Below are 24,563 nucleotides of genomic sequence, written 5' to 3' on the forward strand. Positions count from 1 at the left end.
TTCACAGTGGTAAAACAGCCAAATCCATACTGACAGTTCACAGTGGTAAAACAGCCAAATCCATGCTGACAGTGGTAAAACAGCCAAATCCATACTGACTGTTCACAGTGGTAAAACAGCCAAATCCATACTGACTGTTCACAGTGGTAAAACAGCCAAATCCATGCTGACAGTGGTAAAACAGCCAAATCCATACTGACTGTTCACAGTGGTAAAACAGCCAAATCCATGCTGACTGTTCACAGTGGTAAAACAGCCAAATCAATACTGACAGTTCACAGTGGTAAAACAGCCAAATCCATGCTGACAGTTCACAGTGGTAAAACAGCCAAATCCATACTGACTGTTCACAGTGGTAAAACAGCCAAATCCATGCTGACAGTTCACAGTGGTAAAACAGCCAAATCCATAGACTGTTCACAGTGGTAAAACAGCCAAATCCATGCTGTCAGTTCACAGTGGTAAAACAGCCAAATCCATACTGACAGTTCACAGTGGTAAAACAGCCACATCCATACTGACAGTTCACAGTGGTAAAACAGCCAAATCCATGCTGACAGTTCACAGTGGTAAAACAGCCAAATCCATGCTGACAGTTCACAGTGGTAAAACAGCCAAATCCATGTTGACTGTTCACAGTGGTAAAACAGCCACATCCATACTGACAGTTCAGAGTGGTAAAACAGCCAAATCCATGCTGATAGTTCACAGTGGTAAAACAGCCAAATCCATGCTGACTGTTCACAGTGGTAAAACAGCCAAATCCATGCTGACAGTTCACAGTGGTAAAACAGCCAAATCCATGCTGACAGTTCACAGTGGTAAAACAGCCAAATCCATGCTGACAGTTCACAGTGGTAAAACAGCCAAATCCATGCTGACAGTTCACAGTGCTAAAACAGCCAAATCCATGCTGACAGTTCACAGTGGTAAATGTTCACTTGTTAAACTCCCCACTCCTTTTTGGTGACCCGCTACTATAATGTTTCAAATCAGAACCTCTTCATAGTCTATGGTTTTATTTGGCCAGCGGTAAAAGAGATGACATTCCCACCGCGGGGATAACGGCTCCACACTGGCACCATAGCACCTGAGTCAGGGCATTCTGCCCCGTTGTCTTCCCATTCATTCTCTATTTATCACTTTCTGTTCATGTTGCTACATTCCCTGTCAAACTCTGTCTACATCTCAAAAGTAAATTTCCTTTTTCATTCCTCCAAGCTAATCAGGCCAAGCCAACAAAGTCAGCTTTTCCTACTTTCTTTGAATTATCAACAAAGCATTGGTCCACTCTATCTCCCAGCAAGCAGGTAGGATTGGCTTGGCTTGTACGCCCACCGCCCTAGTGGATTTATGTACTGTACCATGTATGTAATTCATGATTGGGAGAGGAGGGTGCAGGGATGCAGAAAAAAGGAAGGGAACACAACGGCACTGAGTGCAGGATGGAAGCAAAGCCCAGTGGATCACCAGGAGTCCCCTGAGCCCCGGCCAGAACACACAACCCAGCTAGCCAGCTTCTCAGCGGTTAATTCACCGCCCAGTGTCCAGGCAACCGAACCCATTAAGGCTGTGCTCATCATGCAGTGAGAGAGAGAGAGAGAGAGAGAGAGAGAGAAAGAAAGAGAGAGAGAGAAGATTCCGGGCGGTCTTGGGGCTGTGGCTGCCTCTATCCTCTGTCACAGCTTTGTATTACCACCTCTCCTCCCCCAACACACACAAACACACACACACAACCTCATAGCCTTGTCAACAACCTTTATTATGCTTACATTCTTCATCACTGGTGGTGGTTTTTCAGCAGCACTTGAGGTGAATCACCTGACCCGAGGGCAGGACATTGCTGTTCTCTGGCTGTATGTCAGTAAAGGTCATCAGCCGAGCCGTGCTTTGCTACTCTGCCGGACGTGTTCACATGCTGTACCTGATCAAATGCAGAGTGCTGGGTGGTCAGTGTGTCAGGAACTGTAGGGTTCCATAGGTGAAAAGCAGCAAAGATAATGATGAGGTACAGGAACACCAAAATCGATGCCTGTAGTATTTTTCGTGTTTCCCAAAATATAAAGTAGATTTTTCCTTCCCATTTCCTCTCTGTATTGGATTCCCCAAATACGTGTAAATGGTCGTTTGAGCCCAGAGCAGGAAGTGTTTGGTTAAACTCATTTCCAATTTCCACAAGCTCAACCTCAGAGGACCCTGATTGGCTTTCGTGAAAATCCACAGGAAAAGTTATGGGCATTAACACAGAAACAGACTGATCCTGAGACATAAAATGTATGTCAAACAAAAACCAATGATTTCAAATTTAAACAAATCGTACAACTCTACGCACAAGGACTACATTTAACAATTCCACAGAAAATGTTACAAAAACACATTTAGTTGAAGAACAGTGCAGATGCAAGGTTTGGTAACAGAATGACGGCACAAGCAGAACAAACCGTCATTCTGTTACCAATCTGCACTGTTCTTCAAGTAAATGTGTTTTTGCAACATTTTCTGTGGAATTGTTAAAATTAGTCCTTGTGCATAGAATTGTATGATTGTTAGGCAAATATTTTAAGTGGAAAATCAGAGTCTCAGCATCACTCTGTCATGGAGGAATTGTCCTTATCAGCCAACCATCTGTTCTGTCTACTCTTCTCTATCATTAGAGCCCTGTGGGTCCACCAGTCCACATTTGCCATCAACAACATACCGAATTGGACTGAGTGAAACAAACATTTTTGCTGTTGCCCCGTGGCAGAGGGCCACCTTTCAGATGTGATGTTCTCTAAATGAGAACAGACCATTTCTGCTTGGATCACGCCTGTGGTCCCTGACTAGTTACAACAAATTAATTGAATGACTGGTTGCTAGCTAGCTCACACCATTAGGGTAAAAATCAGTATGCAGGGGTTGAATTGGGATTTTGTAGGTGGTGAAGCCTTTAACTCTAGCCCCAAATTGGCTGCTTGGCCATGATCTTTTTGAACATCAGTGTATTCTATTCCCACTGCATTCCATTCTATTATCCCGTCATATAAATATAATCATTTCGAACAGGTTTCGATGGAGGACGAGAGTCTTAAGCCGAGACAGCTTGTCTCACAATGACTGCCTCGCAGGGCTGACTGTGTGTTTGGATTAGCCAGCCATACAGGGGAATGAAGTGCTGGCAGATGTCATTAGCATCATCTATTCACAGCGCTTATTAGTCTGAGGCCCATTGTTATGGTCCTACAGCGAAACAGTAAGAGACTTAGCTAATAACACCCTTTTCCAATGTGACAAGGGTTCTATTTTATCGTGGACGTGTAGAAGAAACTGAAGCACGAAATATGTTTAAGAAGACCTAGGACTAACGAAGGTGATAATGTAAAAATGAACAGTTATTTCCTCTTTCACCCCCTCTACTGTATATGTGATGTTTTGCGACGGTGCATACTGTATCCTATGGTATGGCAGTCATTTCATATTAGTAACAGCTAAAGTTTAGTGACACGGCTGCAAGAGGGCATTCCAGGTCTATGGACTAGAAGGCATTCAAGGCCCATGAACAAGAGAGCATTTCAGCACCATACACAAGAGTGTATTTAAGGACCATGGAGAAGACTGCATTTCAGTCCTATGTACAAGAGTGCATTTCAGGACCACGAACAGCAACCCAAAGAGTGCATTTAGTCTGTCTAAATATAGAGTCTAAATATAGAGTAGATCCAAGATCCACTGTCTAAATATAGAGTAGATCCAAGTTAAGCAGCAAAACCCTTACACAAATCTTCCTGACCTAAAGTAGGATGGCTCGACCTGGCTCTAGACATGATTTAATCCCTGACGTATTCTGTCTGTGCGGTTTGTGATCTCTGTTGACAGCAGAGACTTTGTTATCTCCGTGAGAACTGCGTGAACCCCAAACAGACTTGACCAAGTGTCTCTTCTCTCATGCCTTGACAAGACGACAAAAACCTTTTGAGGTGATAAAACCCCAACTAATTAAATCCTGCGGTCTTCTGAAGTAGAAATGGGTGTAGAGAAACTATTCTGTAGACTAGGACGTTTTCCTCCTGCCAGCAAGGCATAAACATCACAGTGGGATAATAATTACCCAAACAGAATATTTTCACTGCAAAAGAAGGCGAGAACATCTCTGAGTAGTTGAAAACTAAACGAGGAAATGACGGACAATTTCCCTGAGAGTCTCTGCAGAGGAGGAACTTCCTATCAGCTCTCCGTGGGTTGTATTTACTCTTCACATCACACTGCTGCTAGCTATAGAACCAACATAAAGCCTTATTTTAGCTGGCGGAAGCTTCTACTTTGTTCCAGAGCTGTGTCTACTGTATGATAGATAGCAAGCCCCTATAGCAAAAGCATCTAGATAGTTCCATATTGTGTGACGTGCAGTAAGACAAATAGTTATTTTAAAGGAAGTCACTTCATCACTTCCCACCATCCTATTAGGCTGGGGAAACGGTTTGAGCTCTGGGAGCGCAGAGGCATAGCATTGGAACGCTGTACGCCCGCCTGCCTGCCACACTGTGAACATACAGTATGTTGATGGAATGAAGAAGCCTGGTTGGAATTTCCCATTGAAACAAGGGGCTCCCCAGTTAATCAAAAGAATGTTGGCTAGGGCTAACAGCCTACAGTAACTACAGTAACTGTGTAGGGATAGCTCCAACCCCCCCCCCTTCGTTCCCAAATTCAGTCCGGTGCATTGAAGCGGATGGATGGAGACGGAGACAGGGGGATGGGGACAGGGGGATTAGGACGGGTAATTATCCTTTTCCCTGTCAGTCAGCCCAGGCAAGGCAGCGCCAGAGCAAGGCAGTGGTATATACTGAGGCACATTAGGATTCACAGTCACGGCCCTGCTGAGCTCTCTGCCTTCCCACACTGCCTGCTTATCTGCGGCATTCTGTGTACAGGGACAGGCAGGGGCACAGCCACAGACCACTCTTTATTCAACAGGGAGACTGACTGAAATGTACTCTTGCACTATTCAAAGACCCGCGTGAGCTGGTGTACTGCTGGTGGACCGGCTGTTAGTGACTTGCTGTTACATGGTGTACTGTTGTTGGCATGCTCTTTGTGCGCTGTAGGTTAACATATTGGATGTATGTATATATCCGCATTCGAGTGTCAAATCCAAAAGGATTTCTCACAGTCAACCTCTGGCTACATCCACTGCGACTACATCGACCGTGTAACACTCGACTGCGGCATCGAAATTATCGGTCCAATTTGCATGTTGTTGCCATGTTACAAATCACTATACCCTTATATTAATCGTGTAGAGAATTATTCATAAATTAAGGGTGAAAATCTCATAAGACAACGGATGTGTACGGGCAACCCTGACTGAGACCAGGCAGCAATGAGATATGAGTAAAATGTGTTTAAAGTACATTTTGGAAGTGTACTACTGCCCAGCATGCATCACATGGCAGTGGTTATTCCTCTGGCTGAGCTGTTATCCAGACGGTACATTGCAAAAATGTTGCTCCGCACAAATAATGACAGTATAACACACCATTTGTGGTGAGCTGTCGAGTCTACAGTTACCCAAGGTGACAAAATAAAGGATGTTTTTCAAGCAAACGGATCATCGATTTTAATCTGGACAAAATAGTGTTTTTTAATGACTGAGAGACGGATCCCCATTGGTTCCCGTTGATAGGGTAGACAACTGAAAAACAGTTGAACAGCAAACACATTTGTCTCTCTTGCTAGCCAATCTTTCTGTACTATGTTTCATCCTGCCAGTGTGAGACTATACGCCCCAACACATCCTCTAATCGATGCCCATTGCAGATGGGTTCTTGATGGGGGAAACTAATGGTGATTACCTAATGAGTTGTACCTGGCAATTCCATTATGGCTTTCCAGTTCAACACACTGAACCAATACAGTGAGGCAGCTGCCAGTGATGATGAAACATATGGACGTACATATGAAAGAAAACTCTGAAAGCAAAGACAGTATAGGAGGAACAACATGTCAATTACATGTCAAGTCCGCCCTTTCATATGACACCAACAGCTCCTTTTTCAAGCTGTGGCTGAACACAAATGCTATGGACAAGGAGGAGGTGTCGGCCCTATCGCAAGATCACACACTTTCCTGTTGTCATGTTCCATAGAGGTGAGAGACTTTCTTCCCCATCTTGTGGAAGTGTGAATCTCACATGATATGCACTGGTTGTTTTTGACACGTCATCTTTCTCTGGCGTCTCTCCGTGCCCCTATGGAAAAAAAGTGAGGGAGTGAAAAAAACGGCACTATCAAGGCCTAACTGTGCTGGGCCCCTTTTTCAAAGCACGTGAGCCTAGGCTGTTTAAGACATTAGCTCCCTGAACAACTCTGGGTAATCACTGGCATTCTAATGCCAATGAGTACTGTAGCATTCTGGGCTCATGGGCAAGGAGAGACTCAAGTTCTAATGCTCTCCATAAGTGTTGTGTTTATACCAGTGATTTTCGCCTACTTTCTCCCTTACACATACTGCAGTGGAGATGAACGGGGTGTCAAATGAGGGCTATCTGACAGAGATAGTTGACAGAACAGTACCATCGAGATATGCTGGAAAAGCTAGGCTTCTCACTTCAACATAGCCCCAGGCAATGAGGAAGAGAACCGCTGCATCTGTCTGGAATGCGGCATGAATCGCTTTCTACCTCTGGTGTGGAATGAACAAGACAGGGATGTCAGAACGGAGGAACGAAAGAGCTGAGAGGAGACAATCCCTATGGCAAGGAGCTGTCCACAGTCTCTCTGCAGTCCATCCAAAAAACTGCTATTGATCATATGATATCATCTGCACTTGGTAAAAATGTATGTTTTGCCTCTTCCCCACTCCCATCAAAGTGAGTTTTGGGTATTGACTCAAGGTACTCTACCAAGGCGGGAGCTGTGAGAAATCTTCAGAGAGGAGAGGGTGCTCTGAAAGTCCTCCCAATTAGTACCCTAATTAAACTGATTTAGACATCAAGAGCTTAGTCAGACCTGAAAAATATGACTCCATGGTGGGTGGCCCAAAGCCCAAAGCCGATACTCTTAAATCCCCCCTCAAGATTAAAACTAATGAACCAAAACAGAAAGTTCACTCCCTGTCCAGTCAGTAAGTCCCCCAGCTTTCTGTAAGAACTGGCACTCACCAGCCCAAATTATGCTCAGGCTGTGAGACTGTGAGATATGTTCAAGCGGATAGTGCCGAGCTGTAGAGATGAATAGACATGTCTACTGGAGGGAAAGGAGACAGGCCAGTCCAGGAAGCAGCACAAACCTGTAGTCCCTTTGATCTATTTTCCATTGCTTCAGCAGGCTGGTAAAACCTTTATCAAAGATGTATTTGATGTCTTTAATCTGTCTGCCTTACCCTTTATGAGGGGTAAAAGCGCCGGTGCACTCGGGGCGGTTGGCTTGGCACCGAGCCGCTGTGTGTCATTGTTTAGGCCCCTCAGTGGTATCTGCTGACGTTCAAATCACTCCTCATTAAAGAGCCTGCATTTCAAAAACTAGTCCATTTCCCTGGGAACAAGGTCTCATGAAGTATGACTTTCTATCACCTTTGGGAAGTAATCCATTAGCAAGGTCCTTTTCTGTTAACAAAAAGGATTTTCCTTAAGAAAAGTTGGCTACCACAGAGAACTTCTCTGTAGTTTGCTGTATCAGTCTTATCATCTGATTCCATCTAATTATATTTTATCCAAGGTGGTGTGCTGTCCGTGAAGCAGGAGGCGGTGTGTTTGATGCTGTCCATGAAGCAGAAAGAGGCTTGTTTGGTTCTGTCCGTGAAGCAGGAGTTGTCTTGTTTGGTGCTGTCCATGAAAGAGGAGGCACCTTGTTTGGTGCTGTCCGTGAAGCAGGAGCCGGTTTGTTTGTTTTTTTGGTACATTTGAACCATCCTCTCACCTACAGATGTAGGATCTTAATTTGAGCCAGTTTGCTACCGCAGGAAAATAATCCTGCAGCAATAGGAAATGTGGATTATAATTAATGGACATTTTTGTAGGGGTTGATACATCTTTCATACGGGGAAATAAAGTCTGAAATGTCGAAGTGGAAATTACAAACGTCAGAAACCTTTTTAAACCTCAAATACACTACACGTTTTAAATGTCCTGCATTGCAGAGTGGTCAAATTAAGATCCATATTTGTACCTTTAGTATGTTGGCGCAAGTTAGTTGGGATCTATCCGTCAAATGGAGTTGCAGCCAGCCATATCAAACCAGCTGATTGAGAAGGACCCTGGTTAATATGACCAGAAGGCTTGAGAGACCCCAGATGGACCACACATATGCTATATCAAAGCATCGCCATGACCTGTGGTGGCTGAAGCAGAACTGCAGCTGCGCTACTCATATCACTGCTGCCTTAACTCCCCTGCCTGTCTGAGAGATAGGGGCATCTACTCTATGTCTCTCTCCCACTCTGAAACGTAAAGAATCATTGTGTCACTGACTGCGACATATGCCTGGACGTGCCCGGACTTGGTGGTCTTTCCGGCCACCAGAGGGCGTAGAAGCCCATTGTGCTTGACCACCAAGACCTGATGAGGTCTGGGAGGTTTTCTATGAGGGACATTTAGTGTATGCGTTCGTGTGAATGGCTCTCCTGCAGAGAACACATCTGTTTGTGTCAGTCTCCGGTGCAGTATGCCTGAGTGTCTGCTGTTTAGCTGTGCTGTTCTCATCAACACAGGGCTGATACCCCAGCTTCCCAGCCATTGGTTACAACAGAAGCTGTAGAAGCTGATCGTTTGACAGCAGGCTCTCACTGCCTCTCGGGGCTCAGCTGATAGACCTATGATTGATCAGACACTTACACTATACAGTAGAGCAGGCGTTTTATGCCATTTCAGGCCCTTGAATTGCTCCCGCCAATTCATAAATATGTAAGACATTAAATCAAATCAAATCATAAAATGGCCAATTAAGTATTTTCTCTTTGGCAGTACAACACAAATAAAATTATGTTTCATTGCTGACAGCGACTCCACAGGCTTAATGTGAGAACAGGATTTAGCTGGATGCTGAGCAACAAACAGTATGTGTACATTGCCACCTGCTGGTCAAACTGTATGTTACATTGCAACATCACTGCTACAGGCTGGTATGGAGGAGTCCCTTGACTCCCACATACATAACCCTGAAAACCAGCTGTATATCAGAGCATTGACAATGAATGCATTCCCATAATAGCTTATGGAATGCTTATTAAAAACCAACGCCTCTAACAGAAAAAAAGGGAGTCTACGAATGCCATGTAATTAATGTGAATTCACAAATGAATCAGCTGGCATACAGAATCAAAGCACAATTCCACCACATCAATCTCCAACTAATAAGCGCAGGCTCAATTAAAAATAAAATGCAAAATCAAGCCTATTTTATTTTAGCAACAATGTATTTGTCCTAAAATTCAGTAGGAAATCCAATAATCAAAATAATTTAGCCGCAAAGAAATTAAATAAGGCTTGAACTTACCTGCTACATTGTTAGTCTGTGTAATAATTCTAAGGAAAGAAGTCCACAGAAGAAAACTGTAAAACATTTTTTTTATTATTATAGAGCCTCAACTCACATAAAAAATTCAAGCAAGGGCTAAATAGCCTTCCAAACTTTGTTCTTTAGATGCAACACCCTACAGAGGAAGCTTCACTTGAAAATCAATACAACATCCCGTAAACAATTATTTGAGAACAATAGATGAGCTCACCTGTGCAGTATATAGTGAGCTATAAACAGTTTCCTAGTTTTCAAGCGGTTTGTTTCTGCTTGGTTCTTAAACAGTAAACGGTTTCCGTTTCAAGACATAATAAATACACCCCTGGCCTCCACAACATGGATTCCCCCTTCCTGACACACCCACTCAAACCAGGAAGTGACTATGGGTGTGGCTAAGGAGTGACTGGGGCAAAGCCCACAGCCTACACATATCTCAAGAAACCATGGAAGCATGTGGGTTACAGCATGTTGATATGCAGAAATGTAAGGGATAATCAACGAGGGGTTACGCATTCTATGGAAAATAATGAACAATGTGGAAGGTGTGTTTCATGACACGCTAGCGGAGATGAACCACTAACCTTCCACGGAGTTGCATTATTTTCCATAGAGAACGCATAGAGCCCCGAGTTGATTATCCCTTTTGAATATCCACAGGAGGCTGCTGAAGGGAGAACGGCTCATAATAATGGCCGGAACGGAGCAAATGGAATGGTATCAAACACCTGGAAACCATGTGTTTGATGTATTTGATACCATACCACATATTCCGTTCCAGCCTTTAGAACAATCCCGTTCTCCCCAATTAAGGTGCCAACAACCTCCTGTGTTTTATACCATGGCTATAATGTAACACATTTGCAGCTAGAAATGTGTTCATTTGCAGGTATAAATGTGTTCAACATCCACTGAAGTTCTAGCAAGTTTACTACAGTAGTTGCCTTGGTAACCAAATAAACAGACTTGCTAGTTTAGCTAACCAAACCATCCGTCCTAGCTTACTATTATGAAAATCAAATTCAACAATGCCAATAATGTTTTCAATTTGACTTTTGCTTTCAAAAGCAGCTCAGCCTCAAACATAGAACATTTAGGACTGAACTACAGCCATTGAATTCTACTGTGCTGATATAGAGGGTTGCCAAGTGACATACAATGGCCATGTTGGAAGACCACCGCATCAATTCTTCCTACATAACAGCTACCCCAAGCTACATGATAACAGTCTCTAAAACTACTTGGTTCATCACCATGGTCAATTTATGTGCTGTATTTGGCTGCTCTAGCAGGGCAGGAAAGACAACGGGAAAAATATATTTTGACAGACACCAAGGAGATAAGACTCAAGAACTGCCAGAAAAGCGAAGAAACCTTTTTGCCTGTCAAGATCTGAACCCAGACAGCTGTCAGTACTGATCTTTCCATCACTGGTTAGTCTGATTTCCAGTTTAGTTTAGATGTTATGGTAACCAGGTGTTAACAAGACTAAGTAGCCAACATTAGCTAGATAGTGTGTAGTCTATGCAGCATGCGTCTCTCTCATAGTTATTTTCATAAAAATAATATAGCATTGCATGCATCTTTCATCGCATTTGCAGACTAATGTAAGCCTACTACTCCTAAAGTGATGAGTAGAGTGGATAGTCAAAATGTAGTAACTCAATCTGATCACTGTGCATGGCTGAGCGCGGAGCGGCATAGGCCTATCGGCTGTATCAGAGACCTTTCTTGCCTTTTCTTTGCACGGGAAAAATGTGGCCTTTAATAATTACATTTCAGGCAATTCTACTAGACTTTGTATGCCTGGAGACATTAGCAGAATCTTCTTTAATACGACAAATCACAGAGTAGCCTAGGCCTACTCTGCTGATATTGACAAACAGATCAATAAAAACGACCGTGTCTTTAATGCAACCATCTAATTTAGGCCTGCGAATAGGGGAGACACAAATTGTACAATATGATGTCCATCTAGACTGGAGGGGGACATATTGTCCAAAAACACTCTAGTGGCACTGACCCAATGATCATTTGTTGAGAAAATGTATGGGCATGACAGCATAGGACAAAGGCCTCAATAGGATAGGACAACCTGCTGTCTTAACTATTGGTTGTTTCAGCCCAACAATAGATCTAATCTTTATATGACACTAGAACACCTGAATAAATTAAACACAACCAAAGAAACCAAGAGCCCTGATGGTATAGGTGACCTGAAGAAGTGCTATTCTAACATCAGGTGTGCTTTGTATTTTTTTATGTACTGTTGGATGAGCTGACCTCTATCAAGAAACTTATGTCGATTGGATTCCCACTGTGAAGATGAGCAATGCAGCATCAGTTTCTTCTTCTACTATTTCATCCTTTTCCAGATATTAAAGGAGACATCCCTCAGTTAAACAAAATGGTTATCAGTAAAGCATTATTTTATTAACAATTATTTCATTAATAGATCAAAATATTCAAATTGCATGTGTGCATCCAAATCACTTAAACACTTAGCTGTTTGTTTTCTAGCAAAACTAACATTTGATTTAGGAATAAAGCACTACAAAACATGCTGGGAAATATGCAAACTATTATGTCCATGATATTCAACCTTGAATTCCACAGAAAAATTCTCCATCTTGCACTGTCATTTGTTTAAGAAATAGTCATCCTGAATGTTCTCATATCAATTTGTTACATTTGTTTGTGTGCACCTATAAACAGTAGGACGCAAGGATAGCTTGGTTAACATGACTACTGAATACTTCATGTATATGCTAATGGTGAAATATTCTGGATCAATGAAGTAGAAAGGGGTAGTATATCACATGTGGCAAACGGTTGCTGAGTAACCATGTTATTGGCATGCTGGCTGAGTTGCCAAGCGACCAACAGACAGCTTGCAGATGTAAGTCAGCTGTTACATCAGAGGCAGATTTATGAAACAATAGGGTATGCCATGGTGAGGCAGGAAATGGATAAGGGCTCTAAATATAGTCCCAGAGAGGCACTGTTGGTCTGAGAGGCACTGAAAGAAAGGGTGTATTGTAATAACGTAGCACAGTTATTATATAATGGTTTGCACTAGATCTCATGCAGCATTCTCCCAAAATGTTATGGAACACTTATGTAGAACAAACATGCCTCTCCGCTCTGTTCATGACATTTCTATCTGCAATGTTCCACGATGTTTGCCTAATGAACAAGGCCCAGGTGAACACGCTGGCTCCCACAATTACTCACTCTTATTTCCTCAGTCTTTTCCTACTCCTCTTTCTGATGTCTGCTTTTTTGTCCAACTCCTACTCACACTTCCACTCCTCCTATTCCGCTCTTCCACTCCTCCTACTCCCCCTGCTGACGTCACAGAACACATAACACAGGAATCTATAGCTCAGCTCCATTTAATGTGAATTATCTAAACAGGAGCACAGACACTGACGCAGATATAGACGCACACACACACACAATGTAGAGAATAACAAGCTTCCTTTCTAAATTCTAACAAAATCTTATTTTAAAGGTGCAATATGCAGAAATCAATCTGCCATTTCCTGTTTGCTAAAATTCTAATAGTTTGCCTAATTTCAGTTCATGTGACAAAACAAGCAATACTGTAGAGAATTATTATACCATTTAAACTGCTGTGAAATATATTTTCAATAACCAAAAATATTGTATTTTAAGTTGTTTGAAGCTGGTGTACAAAAAAAAAAAGTAAAAGAAGCAAAAACTTAACTTAAAGAGGAATTTCACCCATCAGGAATCTGGAATTATTTTTATCCTGTCTGAGGCATTTCCAGGTCAGTAAGATGTGTTTCACACATAATTGCCCAGGAGTAAGGAAAGTATGGGCTTCGCTCGTTGAACGATACTGTCTATGACGGCTTCTGGTGTATTGATGGGGAGGGGATGGGGGGGGCTTTTTTCTTAAAGGGCGGCGGACATTAACAACGCAATCCTTTGGGAAAACTGAAAGAACTGACCAGACCACAATGGCTTCAAGTGATTCCTCTCATCAACATTTTTTTTTTGTTACATCATGGTGACATTCAATCATACATGTTTCAACCGGAATATAGCGAAGATGAATCGAAACAAAGAGTTGGATTTAGCTAGAAGCTCAGATTCTACAGCCGATGCCAGCACCAAGGGGGTAGATGACAAATACGGTGGCAAGCTAAATAAGTAATTTTTCCTGCAAGCCACATAGCAAGCTAGCTAACTTTAGTTTATCTACTGAATCCCATATTGTGTATTGCTGGCTAACATACTAATGTGTTACAATGGGGGGGAAATCAAATTATTTTGTTTGATAACTTAGGTACCTGGTCTAGCTAACTAAGTTAGCTAAACAACTACAGGTAGACATATCCCACTACTGGCTTGCTTCTGAAACTAAGCAAGGTCGGTCCTGGTCAGTCCTTGGATGGGAGACCACATGCTGCTGGAAGTGGTGTTGGAGGGCCAGTAAGAGTCACCCTTTCCTCTGGTCTAAAAAAATATCCCAATCCCTGACATTGCCCTGTGTAGGTTTCTGTTATTGGATGGGATGTGAAATAGGTGTCTGTGGTCACTAAAAGATCACATGACACTTATCGTAAGAGTAGGGGTGTTAACCCTGGTATCCTGGCTAAATTCCCAATCTGGCTCTCATACCATCATGGTCACCTAATCATTCCAAGCTCACAATTGGTTCATTCATCCCCTGTATCTATTCCCCTGGTTGTTGCTGTAAATTAGAATGTGTTCTCAGTCAACTTACTTGGTAAAATAAGGGATAAATAAAAAACCTATGACTAAAAATAGAAGAGGTTTTACAATCGGAGATCTATTGTATCTTGATTGTAAAACCTCTTCTCTTTTAAGGCAACTAAACAACAAGCTATGACATTATAACCAGCCACCTAAAGCTAGGTTTACAAGCAAACGTTAGCACATGACTAGAGTTGGCTAGCCAGTTAGCTTGGCACCTGCTGACTTGTTACTATGTGCCAGGCCTCATGTTTGTAACTTTTTAGCAAACATGTGTAACATCCACAATTGTAAATAGTTTTACTATGTAACATAATTGACGAGGGATGAAATTTGTTATGATTATGACTGTGGATGCATTTCAAAATCACACAACTATAGCTAATTTTCCCCCAACATCAGACACCACCTAACTTCGGACACTCTCTAGCAGTTTGAGGATTAAATCACCTCGAGCTCAACATTTAAATGGACTGGAAAATAGCGGTATGTTTTGCGACTAAAGACACTCTTCTAGCTAGCTGACCACCGATTTTCATTGCAATTTATGTAAGTTAAGTTAGCTATTGAGAGTTTTCAAAAAAGTTATATATTTTGTGGGTCACGCTGTATAATGTAAAATTTGACTGTGTGACAAAGCACAGATCATTTAATATCCAACTTTTTACCTCTGAAATATAGCTAACCGATTCCATGCAAGTAATTTTTTTTACCCGGAAGGCTAGCCAACTATCTAGTAAACACTTCGGATTGATTTTTTTTTAAACAAAATGAAACAGATATATCTTGTAATTGAACAAAATAGTAAGGTGGCCAATAACTGGGGACCGTATGCCGATAATATGGGCCTTATTTTTTTTGCTAAACCGCTTATCAAAAAGCTGATAGTAGTAGTATTTCCACTGAAATGTCAAACATGCTAATTGCTAATCCGTTAGCTAACACTTTTACGACACCAATAATCACAAAAGATTGATGGCTTGATCACAAGGCAACACTGATTGAAAGTAATATGTTTCTTAAAAGCTGTTGAATATGGCGATAATACGGGGTGCTACACTAGGCATGGCACGGGATTCAAAACAGATGTAAATAACAAGTATAGGCTATCCAGCAAGCTAGCTAGCTAAGTTTACTAGCTAACAGTGAGGAGAAACAATAATACAACAATTTAACTCTTGTAAATCTCTAAAACTGATGAGCTGGTTTTACTATTAAAAAAATATTTGCCTAAGCATGCCTGTTAGACATGGCTGTAGCTAGATACTGTCTGCCTACCTACCAAGGTACATTTGAATGGTCTGGTCACTATGTAAAGGTTGAGTGTTATACCATATTTATTTATATTAGTCTAAATGTAATATCTGTGCCTGTCCACATGTATGCATGTTCAACTAGTCTACGCTAACGTTAAGTTGGAAATGAATTTGAAGGTTCATTACATATTCTATGCCAAAAAAGAGCCAATTATACAGATTATTCAGGGGTGACCGACCGGCTCGATTTGGTCTTATGTAGAAACATGCTACAACATGGTATATCATACATTGCATTTGATGAACAATGGGAAAGTAATTTTGCTTTGAAAGTTGATCAACTTGTAACCTCACTTTTGAGAAAATGGCCTTTGAATGTTTTAGTACCAACTGGAGAGCTCTTCTTTGTCTAAACCCATTCTGCATCTTGAAAATCCTAGAAGCTTTAGCCCGACCCATCTCTTTAACGGTTGATTCGAGTGTTCCGTACTAACAACAGCAGTCAAGCACCCAAGCTAACTGGCTAACTTGCTAGCTACTTCCATACACAAATGAGAACAGTTCACTGAACATTACTCGCTCTAGCAGAGCTGGTTAGGCTGTTTTTATGTTATCCAGAGCGTTTGTGACTGCAACTTGTTGGTGACTGAAACTGTGCTGTCAGATTGTTCGTTCGAAAATGAAGAGCGTTTCGCTCTCGGAGTGTTCAGAGCGCACATTGGATGCTCTGGCCGACGAGTAGGGTTGATCCGAGCGTTCAGACCTCACAATGGCAGTCAAGCACCCAAGCTAACTGGCTAACAAGGTTAGCTTGCTAGCTACTTCCAGACACAAATGAGAGAACAACCCACTCTGACCATTTTACTCGCTCTAGCAGAGCTGGATAGGCTGTTTTTATGTTATCCAGAGCGTTGGTGACTGTAACTGTGCTTCTGGCAACAATTTAATTATGCTTTTTGGCTGGCGTTTACTGACACCGGCCATATTCAGCAGGTGACGAACGTTCGGAAATTAATCAGTTATTCTGCGCTCTGGCACACTCAGACGAGAGTGCTCTGAAATTGGAGTAGATGGCCAGAGTAAATTTACGAACGCACCCGAAATGGTTACTTGCATAGTTGAGTATTTTGTTAAGATATTTAACTAGCTAGCTAGGTAAACAATGAGCCATAATCCTAACTCATGATGTTACTACCCTGCCTGAATCTGCAGGTAGCTAACCAACCAGGTTCAATGTGAACTAGCTAACATTAGGCTATAACTAGCCAAGCAAATGACTCTAAGATACTAATAATAAGATCATACATGTAACGTTAGCTAGTGTGCCAGCCAGCTAACATTAGCTAGCTAGCTAACAGTACACTTTAACTTGAAATGAAAATGACTGTCAAAATTAAAAACGTTTAATATCTGAAAATTTAGCTACCTAGACTATCTTACCCGCATACTTCATGGTTCGATGCTTCTCCCTGTCACGGATACCATGGTTGCCCTTAGTCTGAAGGTGTAATCCAGAGACAGGTGTTTTCTCCATCTCCTTAGCTATCATACTCAGTCCTCCAGAAAGTGGAGAAAAACACTTATATACAGTTGTAGTCGGAAGTTTACATACACCTTAGCCAAATACATTTAAACTCAGTTTTTCACAATTCCTGACATATAATCATAGTACATATTCCCTGTCTTAGGTCAGTTAGGATCACCACTTTATTTTAACAATGTGAAATATCAGAATAATAGTGGAGAGAATTATTTATTTCAGCTATTATTTCTTTCATCACATTCCCAGTGGGTCAGAAGTTTACATACACTCAATTAGTATTTTGTAGCATTGCCTTTAAATTGTTTAACTTAGGTCAAATGTTTCGGGTAGCTTTCCACAAGCTTCCACAATAAGTTGGGTGAATTTTGGCCCATTCCTCCTGACAGAGCTGGTGTAACTGAGTCAGGTTTGTAGGCCTCCTTGCTCGCACACGCTTTTTCAGTTCTGCCCACAAATTTTCTATAGGATTGAGGTCAGGGCTTTGTGATGGCCACTCCAATACCTTGACTTTGTTGTCCTTAAGCCATTTTGCCACAACTTTGGAAGTATGCTTGGGGTCATTGTCCATTTGGAAGACCCATTTGCAACCAAGTTTTAACTTCCTGACTGATGTCTTGAGATGTTGCTTTAATATATCCACATAATTATCCTGCCTCATGAAGCCATCTATTTTGTGAAGTGCACCAGTCCCTTCAGCAGCAAAGCACCCCCACAACTATATGCTGTCACACCCATGTTTCACGGTTGGGATGGTGTTCTTCGGCTGCATGCCTCCCCTTTTTCCTCCAAACATAACGATGGTCATTATGGCCAAACAGTTCTATTTTTGTTTCATCAGACCAAAGGACATTTCTCCAAAAAGTACGAACTTTGTCCCAATGTGCAGTTGCATATTGTAGTCTGGCATTTTTGATGGCGGTTTTGGAGCAGTGGCTTCTTCTTTGTTGAGCGGCCTTTCAGGTTATGTCGACATAGGCCTTGTTTTACTGTGGATTAGAATGCTGTTGTACCTGTTTCCTCCAGCATCTTCACAAGGTCCTTTGCTGTTATTCTGGGATTGATTTGCACTTTTCGCACCAAAGTATGTTCGTCTCTAGGAGACAGAACGTGTCTCTTGCCTGAACGGTATGACGGCTGTGTGGTCCCATGGTGTTTATACTTGCGTACTATTGTTTGTACAGATGAATGTGGTACCTTCAGGCATTTGGAAATGTCTCCCAATGATGAACCAGGCTTGTGGAGGTCTACCATTTTCTGAGGTCTTGGCTGATTTATTTAGATTTTCCCATGATGTCAAGCAAAGAGGCACTGAGTTTGAAGGTAGGCCTTGACATACATCCACAGGTACACCTCCAATTGACTCAAATTATGTCAATTAGCCTATCAGAAGCTTCTAAAGCTGGAAATGTCCAAGCTGTTTAAAGACACAGTCAACTTAGTGTATGTAAACTTCTGACCCACTGGAATTGTGATACAGTAAATTATAAGTGAAATAATCTGTCTGTAAACAATTGTTGGAAAAATTACTTGTGTCATGCACAAAGTAGATGTCTTAACCGACTTGCAAAAACTATGGTTTGTTAACAAGAAATGTGTGGAGTGGTTGAAAAACAAGTTTTAATGACTCCAACCTAAGTGTATGTAAACTTCCACTTCAAATGTATATTACATTTGTGTTGTTCGGTTCCACTGGACCCAAGGGTAATAAAAGTGTGGAAAAGTGTGTGTATAGGTGAAAACAAGTAAAAATGAAACAAAAAGGTTTGCTGTGTGACTTCACTCTGTCTTCCTCCTCACTGGGCCTGCTGTTTCAACATAGTACCAAGAACCTGTCTGTCTCCCTGCCTGTCTGTCTGTCTCCCGCTTTTCTCGCACTCTTTACCCTTTGTAGTGTGTGAAACTACACAACGTCTGCGGGAACCTGCACAGAGTTATTCCAAGACATTATTTCAATGCATTAGTTCCGATACATAGTAAAAAAATGCAGTATTTTCCCACACTACCAGCCAGGTGCAAATTGGGGGAGGGACACAACAAATAAATAACGTTGCATGTGTGGCTCCTTACCACAATCAATCAGTATGGCAAAATAATCTCTGTTCAGAGGGCCTTAGACATAATTTTTGCAGAGAGAGAAGCTGGTGTGGAAGGAGCATCTTCCACTTTGGAAGATGAAGAATTTTCAGAATATGAAGATCATGTCTCTGTCAATTCAGAGTCTGACAGTGAGTTGGAAGAGGATGATTAACCCTCAGCCAGCCCCAAGGCCCAGCCCATCAGCAACCACCTCATCAGCAGACTGCAGGAGGAGAAATATGGATGTCAAAAAATGGAATGGTCTTCTTTCCCAAGAAATGAGCCACCCCACATGGCTGCCAATGTAATAAGGATGTAACCAGGGCCGACTCATGTGCGGGACATAAAGACTTCATTTCAAACCCCAGACACCATCCAGAAAATTATTCTGGACTGCACTAATTTGGAGGGAAGGCGTGTTTTTGAAGAGAGATGGAAGGAGATGGACCAAACATATTTAAATGCATACTTTGGGGTTATTATCCTTGCTGGTGTTTTCAGATTAAATGGGGAATCCACAGAATCCCCGTGGGATGCAGAAACTGGCAGAGAACTCTTCAATGCAACATTGTCTCTGGAAAACATCCACATTATTTTCCGGATGGCCGCTGCCCCTTCAGGCAGTACATACCTTCTAAACCCGCAAAATATGGAATCAAGATCTGGGCTGCCTGTGATGCTGCTTCATCATATGTCTGGAACTTGCAAGTGTATATGGGGAAGCCAGATGGAGGAGCCCCTGAGAAGAACCAAGGGATGCGGGTTGTCCTGGATGTGACACAGGGACTCCGTGGCCACAACATCACATGCAATAACTTTTTTACTTCGCACAAGCTGGGACAGGAGCTCCTCAAGAGGAAGCTGATGATGGTAGGAACAGTACGAAAAAACAAGCCAGTTCTCCCACCTCAGCTGTTGAATACACAGAACAGGCCTATCAATTCCTCTAAGTTTGTGTTCACGGCCGACATGTCCCTAGTGTCCTACGTGCGAAAGAAAGACAAAAATGTAGTACTCATGAGTACGCTGCATAGGGATTGGAGAATCTGTGGCCAGGAACATCAAATAACAGAAATCAAAATGGATTACAATGCCACGAAAGGAGGGGTGGACATTTTAGACAAGCTGGTGACTGGCTACAGCTGCAAAAGAAGAACCCTACGCTGGCCACTTGTGATATTCTTCAACAACTTAGACAACGCGTTTGTCATCTGGATTGCGTTGAACCCAGATTGGAACAGAGGTAAGCTCCAGAGGAGACGGATCTTTCTCAAGGAGCTGGGCAAGTCATTGGTAAGACCTCAAATCAACATATCTCAAGGACCCCAGCTTCTGCAGCCATCATGAGGAAGATTCAGGAGGATGCTGGTGCCCCATCCGCCCGACCCACAGAACCAACAACTCCAATACCGGAAGTAAGTGTGAGTGATGTTGATGCATGTGGGTGTGTCTGACTCTCCTACCTTGGCCTGCTGTAACTATATATGTGAGTGAGTGAGTGAGTGAGTGAGTGAGTGAGTGAGTGAGTGAGTGAGTGAGTGAGTGAGTGAGTGAGTGAGTGAGTGAGTGAGTGAGTGAGTGAGTGAGTGAGTTGTTAGTAAAATTCCTGAACTAAGTGTTTTCATCATTCTAGACTGCAGCCGGTAGCAACAAGAAGTGCTGCGATTTGTGTGGACCCAAGAAGGACAGGAAGACACAGTACACATGCATCAAGTGCAAGAAATACATTTGCAACACACACACACTGTGAAACTATGTCCCTCGTGGTGTGTAGACTGGCCTTAATTTGTGTTCAATGGGGCTCATTTATCATTTCCATAAAATACTGTAGGTAAAATGTGTCCTTCCAATTTGTTCAGTTCAAAGCAATAAACATCAATAGTGATGAAATCCTTGTTTAATTTACATTTGTTCAAGATAAACATGATTTATTCCACCCATGTCTTTTATCCCCAAAACAACAAATAGCGCTTTTATTGATAAATGTGATCTAGCAGAGGTAAATGGCAAATATTAACAATGTATGCTGTCTATATTGTTGTAATTGATATAAGTCAACATCTAAGTATTAAGAATTAAGTATTTTTACGTAAATTGTTATGGCTGAATTGTTTTAAAAACCCAATAATATTGTGGGTCCATCAGACATTGGGTGAATAACAAAAACATAAACACAACACAAGGGTTAAGGATTTAAAACATCTGTCTGAAAGGGTCTTTTCCAACCTTAAAAGGATAAATATTCACACGCAACACCATGGGCAGGAAAGGTTGAATACATTGGCCATGCTATCAATCCAGCATGACTTCTGCCGCGTTCAAAACAACTGGAAACTCAGAACTGGGAAATCTCTGACTTTGGTGTGTTCAAGACAACTGGGAACTGAGCTCCGACTGGGAAAATACGTTTTGAACGGTAATCCAACTTGGAATTTCAAGTCGGGAACTCGGGCCTCCTTCTAGAGCTCAGACTTTCCGACCTGAAGATCACTGACATTATGATTCGACCTCGTTTTTTTCTCGAGTTCCAAGTTGTCTTGAAAGCACCATATATCCAGAGAATGACAGAATTTGATGACAAAGTTTGCCCACAAGAAGGACCGCCGCGCCACCTTCCTGTTCAAGTGAGCACAGCACAAAAATGGTTCAAAAATGTATTGTATGCTACTGCATAAATTATGTAATAGGTCAGGGATATACAGTGCATTTGGAAAGTATTCAGAACCCTTGACTTTTTCCACATTTTGTTACGTTACAGCCTTATTCTAAAATGTAATTGTTTTTTTCCTCATCAATCTCCACACAATACTCTATAAAGAGAAAGCAAAAACAGTACATTTTTTATTTTGGGAAACGTATTACAAATAAAAACTGAAATATCACATTTACATAAGCATTCAGTCCCTTTACTCAGTACTTTGTTGAAGCACCTTTACCAGCAGTTACAGTATCGAGTCTTCTTGGGAATGACGCTACAAGCTTGGAACAACTGTATTTGGGGAGTTTCTCCCATTCTTCTCTACAGATCCTCTCCTCAGTAAAAGGCACATGACAGCCTGCTTGGAGTTTGCCAAAAGGCACCTAAAGGACTCTCAGACCATGAGAAACAAGATTCTCTGGTCTGATGAAACCAAGATTGAACTCTTTGGCCTGAATGCCAAGCGTCACGTCTGGAGGAAACCTGGCACCATCCCTACTGTGAAGCATCATGGTGGCAGCATCATGCTGTGGGGATGTTCTTCAGTGGCAGGGACTGGGAGACTAGTCGGGATTGACGGAAAGATGAACAGAGCAAAGTACAGAGAGATCCTTGAAAACCTGCTCCAGACCTCAAACTGGGGAAAAGGTTCACCTTCCAACAGGACAACGACCCTAAGCACACAGCCAAGAAAACGTAAGAGTGGCTTCGGGACAAGTCTCTGAATTTCTTTGAGTGGCCCAGCCAGAGCCCAGACTTGATTATCTCTGGAGAAACCTGAATATAACTGTGCAGTAACGCTCCCCATCCAACCTGACAGAGCTGGAGAGGATCTGCAGAGAAGAATGGGAGAAACTCCCCAAATACAGGTGTGCGTCAGGTAGCGTCATACCCAATAAGACTTGAGGCTCTAATCGCTGCCAAAGGTGCTTCAACAAAGTACTGAGTAAAGGCTCTGAATACTTATGTAAATGTCATATTTTTTTATATATATAGAGAAATTTGCTAAAATGTCTAAAAACCTGTTTTTGCAATGTCATTATGGGGTATTGTGTGTAGATTGATGAGGAAAAAAAGTATTTAATCAATTTTAGAATAACGCTGTAGCGTAACAAAATGTGGAAAAAGTCAAGGGGTCTGAATACTTTGCGAATGGACTGTATAAAGGGCAACTGAAATAACTGATTAGGGGAATTCAAGTTTAAATCTCATGGATATAATCATTTGCATATGTCCCAGGATGCTTTGCAGTGCTACATTCCCAACTCCAAATGTTAGTTTTGATTGAAAACAAACATCTTACCTGTTAAAGGGTCCAGCTTCAGTCAGTTGATTCTAGCCATCCTTTATGCTTGTTCTAGTCGAGCAGCTTACTCTCCTATTCAGCAGAGGACCCCCACTTTTGTTAGTGTCTTATTGGTCAAGGTCACACCAAATACTTATCACCACATCTCATTCAGCCTATCAGCAGCCTTGATTCCCAGGACTTCAGTTTCAGTTGGTCTATTACCCCAACACGCTGTGTGGTCAGAAACGTGCTTTCTCAATCCTGATGAGCACTTCCACAGTTTTCCCTCCTGCTGAACTTTTCCTCTTGTGTACTGAATCCCTGTATGTCTGATGTTTAACTGTGAATGCATCTAAACGACCACATAGTTAATGTCTGTTATCACTGGACATGATTCTCAGATATCTGAACCATGAGTGGTCAAATGTGTGTGTAATGTGTGAGTGTGGACATCTTCCATTAAACTCCCCTTAACCTGGACATCTGCCTCATCCTTGTTCTGACCGGACATTCTGTAGTGGTTGCTACCGGCCTTAAGCCAGTACCGAAGGTTTCTTATTATATTATATTCATGGTCCTTTGATTCTCTACAACACCACACCTTTTTTTCCTGCTGTGAATACGCATATGGGATTTAAATGTGCTTTCCTAATCACCAAATAATTGTAAATAAAATCATTTAACTACATAATGTAAAAACATATGTCAAATTGATGCTGAATATAAGAGCCAGATGCTCTCTTAATTCTACCCAGATGAGTTTCAGTGGTCTGGGGTGCAGGCTTCAAACCTGTAGCTGATGAGAGTCAAAGTGGTTCAATTCCACCTTCTAGGCAACACTGAAAATATGTCTGCTTTCCTCTGAGAAAAAATAATAAAAGAATTGGGAAGATGGTTATGGAAAACAGCCGAAGTGGAATGAATTTCCAACAATAACAGAACTGTAGTAAAATGCACTTCAATCTAAAAAGCAATTATCACATTCCCTTTTCAAAGCAAAAAAACCCAGTCTTCACACAAGTTTTACTTCAAACACTATTAGACACAGTCAAGATTGCATTTGTGTAACAACAGCAGATGCGAGATGCATCAATACAAGATATGTAACCTACCTCAGTTACCTCACACTGTATGCACATGAGGTGGGTTCAGCTATGCCTATCTCTAACAGTTCAACTATATATACAGTGCATTCAGAAAGTATTCAGACCCCTAGACATTTTACACATTTTGTTACGTTACAGCCTTATTCTAAAATGTATTAAATACATTTTTTCCCTCATCAATCTACACACAATACCCCAGGCTTTTAGATGTTTTTGCAAATGTATTAAAAATAAAAAACAGAAACCTTATTTACATAAGTATTCAGACCTTTTGCTATGACTCGAAATTGAGCTCAGGTGCATCCTGTTTTCATTAATCATCCTTGAGATGTTTCTACCACTTGATTGGAGTCCACCTGTGG

At 41.8% G+C, this 24,563-nt stretch overlaps 1 long non-coding RNA gene and 1 other non-coding gene across 2 annotated transcripts; one reads left to right on the forward strand and one right to left on the reverse strand.

Annotated features, from left to right (window-relative positions):
* Positions 1-1,749: 1,749 nt before the first annotated feature.
* LOC123743502 (uncharacterized) lies at positions 1,750-17,042 on the reverse strand. The gene is made up of 3 exons (XR_006770340.1): positions 16,931-17,042; positions 12,723-12,836; positions 1,750-1,924 (listed from the first exon to the last, which is right to left on the reverse strand). It is a non-coding gene; the product is annotated as an uncharacterized lncRNA (long non-coding RNA).
* Positions 17,043-23,844: 6,802 nt separating this feature from the next.
* trnastop-uca (transfer RNA opal suppressor (anticodon UCA)) lies at positions 23,845-23,931 on the forward strand. The gene has a single exon. It is a non-coding gene; the product is annotated as a tRNA-Sec (tRNA).
* Positions 23,932-24,563: the final 632 nt, after the last annotated feature.

The sequence above is a fragment of the Salmo salar genome, chromosome ssa06 (genome assembly GCF_905237065.1).
Source record: "Salmo salar chromosome ssa06, Ssal_v3.1, whole genome shotgun sequence".
NCBI lineage: Eukaryota > Metazoa > Chordata > Actinopteri > Salmoniformes > Salmonidae > Salmo > Salmo salar.